This window comes from Amblyomma americanum, chromosome 1 (genome assembly GCF_052857255.1).
Source record: "Amblyomma americanum isolate KBUSLIRL-KWMA chromosome 1, ASM5285725v1, whole genome shotgun sequence".
In the NCBI taxonomy this organism is placed as follows: domain Eukaryota; kingdom Metazoa; phylum Arthropoda; class Arachnida; order Ixodida; family Ixodidae; genus Amblyomma; species Amblyomma americanum.
Window position 1 is genome coordinate 99,516,850 of NC_135497.1, and position 7,343 is coordinate 99,524,192.

General features: G+C 52.4%; 1 pseudogene; it reads left to right on the forward strand.

Annotated features, from left to right (window-relative positions):
* The first annotated feature begins 308 nt into the window (after positions 1–308).
* Positions 309–1,062, forward strand: LOC144112777 (uncharacterized; annotated as a pseudogene).
* Positions 1,063–7,343: the final 6,281 nt, after the last annotated feature.

Genomic DNA, 7,343 nt, shown 5'->3' on the forward strand with positions numbered 1-7,343 from the left:
ATAAGAAGGAAAACACAAGAAAAGACATCAAAAACACCCCGACGTTGTTGTATCGGGCCTAAGTTTTATCACGCGTGTTATCACTTTGTTACGGTGCGCCGCGTATATGAAGCACGCGGTTAGTGTGTACATGTGCGTTGTATCGCTAGCCAATGGCATGCCAACGTTGCACCCAGGCTTCCTTAATAAGGCGAAGCTCCTGAATCGTTTCTGTTCGTTACGTTCGTGTTGCTGTCCGAATAAATACTTGACTTTACGGCGTCTCTGGTCAAAATGACGACCAGGATGGGATCGTTCGGGCAGAGGCAATGATCGAGCCTGCAGAAACGGCTACGACGCCATGCCAAGCAAGGACATCAATGATAACCACCACCCTGGGATCTCTGGCCAGAGTTCTGCCCAGACTCTGGCAATATCGACGTCTACGTGGAAAGGTTCGACCTGTATGCCAACGGAACAGACGCAAGTAAGAAGTCGCAAGTCTTCTTAACAATCCTGGGTGAAAAGGCTTACATGACTCTGCGTAGCCTGCTGCTGCCGTAGAAGTCCACGGAAATCAAGTACGAAGAAGCTACAGAAGCTCTCCGAAAGCACTCTCCTCTAAAACGGTCAGTGGTTACCGAGCATTATCACTTTTACCAGGGAAAGCGAGAGCCGAACAAGAGCCTGCAACAGTTCATCGTTGAGCTGAAAAGACTGGCTGCAACGTGCTCGTTTGGAAGTTTTTTGGAAGAAGCGCTTTGGGATCGACTGATTGCTCGAATCGGAACAGATTCGATTCGATGCCGTCTTATTGCCCTCTCGAACGACGAAGTCACTTGGGAACGAGTCTGCAAAATCGCAACCACCTTGGAGACTGCCCAGAAAGACACCCGATAAATGCTACCGGAGGGGTCAACTGCCCGTCCTGCCGACGTTTACTGGCATCGGGAACACACCACGAAATTCAAGCGACGCGCAACTATGGAGAAGACCGCTAGCAACGAGCAGCGGGCCCCCAAAAACAGCCCAAGGACGCAACGTAGGAAAGGCAGTGTTCGCACCTGTCATAGATGCGGCTGACTGGACGCACCAGTGAGTTGCCCTTTTCTCAAAAGTGCGTGCTTCAAATGCTCAAAGCCAGGTCATGTAGCGAAAACTGTGCAAAACAAAGGTCATGCACAAAGTTGAGGAGATCGTGCCTGCAACCGACTTGCTTCCAGTTTGTACAACGAACAAGGTTCATAGCTCTCCGCCTATTGTGCTTAAAGTAAAAGTAAACGGCAAGGATATTCCGATGGAATTGGACACAGAAGCAGCTGCGACCATGATGAAAATTTTCCAAACTACCCATGTTCCAAAGTCGACGTACGTCTATAGGGAGTCTATAATGTCACTCCACTCAAAGTGAAAGGCGTAGCGAACGTCAGTGTCTCTTATCAGAACCGAAGCTACGATCTGCCTCTGATAATTGCAAAACAAGAAAACGAAGCTGGCGTGCCGACGCTTCTAGGTTGCGATTGGATAACTGCTCTTGCAGTTGACCTGCACAATGCTGTGCAGCAGTTGCAACAACGTGGATAACGTACAGATGGTAGCAGCGATGGTAGCAGGCAGATGGTAGCAGCGGAAGCCGAGAACAGCTGTACGGTGATGTTTGAGCCAGGCTATGGTTCTATCCAAGGATTCACTGGTATATATCATCCAAATTAAAAACTATGCGCAACCAACCTTTTGTAAGGCTACACCAGTTCCATATGCTTTGCGCCAACAAGTGGCTTATGAATTGCTTGGCCTTGAGAAAGCTGGTGTGGTGTACAGAGTCGGGTGCAGTGCTTAATCTACACCACTAGTGATCGTGGCAAAGAAAGCGGGGAAAGAGGTCAGGATATGTGGAGATTAGTCACTGTAAATTGGGGAATTGAACTCGACCACTGTACCTACCAGAAGACATATTCGCATCACTGGTTGGGGGAACCATGTTCACTTTACTGGATTTGTCCAAGGCGTACCTGCATCTTCAGCTGGATGAGCAGGCACAGGAACTGCTCACGGTGAATACGCAAATCGCACTTTTCAGGTTTCGGCGATTGCCGAACGGAGTGGAAAGCGCACCAGCATTGTTTCAGGCCGTGATGGACCAGGTTTTACAAAGCATCCCTGAAACTGCCTGTTACCTGGGTGATGGTTTGGTTTGGTTTGGACTATGGGGGTTTAACGTCCCAAAGCGACTCAGGCTATGACAGACGCCGTAGTGAAGGGCTCCGGAAATTTGGACCACTTGGTGTGGTCCAAATTTCCAAAAGAACCACTTGGGTCCAAAAGAACCACTTGGGGTTCTTTAACGTGCACTGACATCGCACAGTACACGGGCCTCTAGAATTTCGCCTCCATCGAAATTCGACCGCCGCGGCCGGGATCGAACCCGCGTCTTTCGGGCCGGCAGCCGAGCGCTGTAACCACTCAGCCACCGCGGCGGCAACGTAAGTGATGAGTTAATAGTCGGCATAAACCTGGCAGAGTGCTATCAGCGTTCCGAGCAAGTGCTACAAGCGCTCAGTAAGCACGGCATTCGTGTAAACGCAAGAAAGTGTTTGTTTCTTGGGACACGAGCTAGACAAGAATGGCGTACACCCAGCAGCGGATAGGATAGGATAGGAGACACTTTATTGCTCTAAAAGGTCTTTCGGTCAGACAGAGGTCAGGGGTCTTCAACTTCAAGCAGATGTCTCCCTCCGTCTTGCAGAAGTCGGCGCCCCTATTCCAGGGCACCGCTGAGTTTGGCCGCTCGCTGGGCATGGATGACCAATCCTGTTTGGAGGATTGGGTTGCCGCTGCAGAGCACACTCTCCCACTGCTCCGCACTTTTAGATTTTCTGAGCCATGGAATGCTTTATTTCTGTCACATTCCCAAGTAATATGGTATAGGGTGGGTGTTGCACCGCACTATGGGCAGATGTCCCTGTATTGATTCGGGAACATTTTGTTAAGGATGTGTAAATTAGGGAAGGTTCCGGTTTGCAGCTTCCTCCAGTAAACTGCTTCTTGTTGATTTAGTTTGTTGTGGGGAGGAGGATACTTTAGTCTCGTCCCTCTGTAATTTAGAATGTCGGAGTACGTCGGGATTAACCTCAAGAAGTCTTCCGGGTCTTCGTTAAAGAGTGCTCGGTTAGTGTACTCGCGAGCGACTCTATCGACCCTTTGGTTGCCTTTTATCTCGGTGTGCCCCGTATCCAGAAAATGGTGTGTCTAATGTGATCTTTGAGTAGGCCTGCGCGGAGGAGGATTTGGAGCGCTTTATGGCCTATTATGCCGTTAATGTAGTTACGGCATGCCTCCTTCGAATCTCTGAGGATTGTTAAGGACTTATTCGCGCGATAACCCTCCGCGGTCGCTAGAGCAACAGCCATTTCCTCTCCCTCGGTTACCGTGCAGTCCCGTGCCGACGCGCAAGTGATCTCCTTATAGTCTGAGCCTATTACTGTCGCGACGACCTTTTGCTGCTTGTTCCCCGTCTCCGGGGGTACATCACGGCGTCCGTGTAGACCGTGTTCGCCTTGACTGCCAAGTATTTTTCTACATATTTCGCTCGGGCGTTTCGCCTAGCTGCGTGTAAATATGGATCCATATTTTTTGGGAGCGAGCTTATTTTGATGGTGTTGCGGAAATTATTAGGCAGAGTCGCTGTTCTCTGCTCTGCTCTTAGCGTTGCTTGTTGCCCCAGTCTTGTGAGGAGCGCTCTGCCAGTGGTCGTCTGCTGGAGCCTGTCTCGTTGTGACTCTAGTTGCGCTTCTTTGAGTTCCTCGAACGAGTTGTGAAGTCCGAGGGCCAGCAGCTTCTCCATTGATGTGGTGGCTGGCAGGTGGAGAGCTGTCTTGTAGGCTTTCCTCACGATGGCGTCGGCTTGGTCCCTTTCGCTCTTGTTGTTACTGTAGTACGGGAGGGAGTACGTTACTCTACTGATCACGAGGCTTCTGACCAGCTTTATCGCTTGCCCCTCCCTCATACCGCTTCTTCTTTGCGATACTCGGGTTATCATTCGGGTGACTTGCGTTGTTGCTTGTTTGAGGAGGCCGATTGCGTGTGTGCATCGCTGGTTGCTTTGCACCCACATTCCCAACAACCTAATTAGTTCTTTCTCCGGTATTTTTTGCCCTTCGAGGATGACGTTGAGATATTCCTCCTATATCCTCGCCTGACTCTCAGGAGCTCAGACTTCTCCGTTGAACAGGCGAGGCCTCTTTTCTTGACGTATTCTTCTACGCACGTTGCTGCTGCTTGTAGGCCAGCAGCGGAAAAATTGAAGTCATGTGTTTGCTGCTTGAGCAACACATTGACATTACAAAGATGAAAACACTCGTAAGGTCAATGGCTTGGTGGCCACAGATAGAGAACTGCCTGGAACAAACTGTGAAGCAGTGTGAAATTTGTCAAATCACAAAATCTGTGGGGCCACTAGCACCGCTTTCATCTTGGAAGTGGTGCACAAGCAATTGGAAGAGGGTAAATTTAGATTTTACTGAAAAAGAAACCACGATGTTTCTTTCAGCTGTAGCTTCTTATTCCAGGTGGCTGGAAATAAAACGTTTGAGGACTTTCTGTTGGAAAACGGGGTTAAGCACGCACTTACTCCGCCCTACCACCCTCAGTTGAACGGTTCGGCAGAACGGGCTGTCCAAACATTGAAAACAGTCGCTGTTAAAGCAATTGCTAGAAGATCGGCGAAATAAAAGTTTTGTTGAGAGACTGGGAATTGCGACTCAGCTATCGCTTCTCTGAACAAGCCCCTAGTTACTGGCGTCTGTCCTGCGCCTGTCTTATTCTAGTCTCTGTGAATCAAGTCTGTGTGTGAGTCTGGTTACTGCAGCACAGAATACATAATTTTCCGCTCGCATATAGAACTCCGCATACATTCACCGGCCAAACACCAGGTGAACTCTTTTTCAGGAGGAAGTTGCGCACAAGGTTGTCGTTATTGAAACCAAATCTGTAAGATGCAACTAATGCCAAATCGGACAGGAATGCACGCAGAGCAAACAATCCGAGTTCACCTAGAGTATTTTCTGTTGGGGATAGTGTTTTTACGTTCAGTACGTGGGCAACAGGTGAATTGGCGTCCAGGCAAGGTAGTAGTAGTGGTAGTAAGTGTTTATTGATCAAAATAATAAAAAAGGAAGTTAAAAGAGTTTTGCTAACCCCGGCATCTGCCATCACTTTGGCGGCGGCACCTGAGCTGGGGCAGCGGAAATAAAGGAAAGCAGGCAGAATGAAGAAGAGAAATGAAAGAGGTGAGGGGACAGCAAGAAAGGGCATAGGGAGTGGTCGTATATACACTATTTACAAAGGGTAACAATAAAGTTGTCCAGGTTGCGCGCGCGTACAGTCAAGAAGGAAAAATAAAATAAAAATACGCGCGCACAACACTTTGCACACAACAGCTGGGGTGGGGCGCCCACCTGTTAAACGTCCAAGGTAGTGCACGCGGAGCGTTCGGTCACAGCACATCACTACCTGGCGCAAAACGGACGGGTCGTCAAGCCCGTCTGTTCGAGAAATGCACAGAGGCTCACCATAGTTCGCTCACGGCTGCGCGCACTGCCCTGCGGCCACAATAGTGTCTTGAGCGAGTCTGGGGATATTCCCAGCGCCCTGTAGGCCACAAGCATATCGCGACGAGCGTCAGCGAACGTGGCACAGCGAAGGAGCAGGTGCTCCAGTGTCTCCACTGCACCGCATCCATCACACACATCACTCGTCGCAAGTCCGTGACGCACCCGTCGTTCCCCGGGCCACACGCAGCCGATGCGCGCGCAGAGGATCATTGTGCGTTGCGACCGCGAAAGAGCGCGGCAGCCGTTGATGCTGGCGATGCGCTCAGCTCCGGCGATGCGTGGGTCGGGGTGCTGCCGTCGGAGATGTTCGTGAATGACCGCACGCACGTCCTCCAGCGCAAGGGGTAGACCACTTGGCGGTAGCTGGTGTGCGGCGGTCGCGACTTCGTCGGCCTCCTCGTTGCCGGCGATGCCGCAGTGGCCGGGCACCCACTGTGCACGCACAACGCATCCTTCCTGCGCTAAGCACTCGATGCTTGCGCGAATGTCGCGCACCAGAGGGGTACCACGGCCTTTGCACTGCAGGCGGGTGAGGGCGGTCCGGGAGTCGCACAGCAGAGCACTCCTGGGTGGCGGAGGGACGATGGAGAGCAGCAGGTCCAATCCCAGCTGGATCCCCATCAGCTCCGCCGTGGTGGAGGAGCCCAGGATGGTGGTGTGTGTCTGGCTGTTGGCGGGTATTGTAGCCGCCGCTGCAAGGTCGCGGACCACTGAGCCGTCGGTGTACACGAGGAGATGGTCCTGAAGCTCCTCGTGTATGACGGCTCTGGTCAGCTGCTGCACAGCGCACAGGGGTGCGCGCCGCTTTCCCGCGACGCCGACGATTTCTCGCTGTATCTCCGAGGCAGCAGGCGAGGGCGGGCAGGGGCCGTAAAGGGGGGGGGGGGGTTCACCCAAGGCATTGGGGTTTAGGGATAGTGAAGGGAAAGTGGATTTTAAGACGTTAGAAGTAACCAAGCGAAGGTTATACGATTGGTGGCTAAAAGCAAGACAGGAGTAAAATTTCACAAGGCATGGCTATGTGGCTTGAGCCACCGCCCGATTTAAAGGGTTCAGCCGTATCCCGTCCGTCCGTCCGTCCGTCCGTCCGTCCGTCCGTCCGTCCATCCATCCATCCATCCATCCATCCATCCATCCATCCATCCATGGCATAATGAAGCCCACTGCCGACGGTATAGTTTTGTTGGCGTGGCGGCGCGCTGCCGCGTCCAGGCGGTTCGCGGCGCGCTGCCGCGTCCAGGCGGTTGTAGACCGTCCAGTCGGCGGCGCTGTCGGTCCGTCGCGCCCTTCGCTCTGCGCGATCCCTTTTTTTCGCGCAGCTCGAGCAGTTTGTTGTCAGATGTGGGCTGCCCCGCCCTCACCTCTGCACTTCGGGTGGCTGCGAGGGCGCTCCGGACCAAACTCGTGAAAAAGGGGGCACCTGAGGCGGCCGCCTCGTCTACAGCCTGCCTGAACGCACTCCAGTTGACGACGGCCAGGCAAAGTCGTGGATGTGAAATCGGCAATGACTGACGTTGTGGTTGGAAAGACACGGTTTGTGCATGGGGACCACTTGCGACATTCTTGTGTAAAGCCTCCTGTTGTTGTGAAAGAAAATGATGTCCCTTTACCACTTGCAGGCTCCCCCCTCGAAAGTGAACGTTTCCTTCCACCCGCCTCACACCGGCCAGTGCTGCGTCGAAGTGACGGTTCTGCACTCGCACGTCGAGCCCAAAGTGCATCAACGTCGGATCAAAGCGATGCTGGCTCATC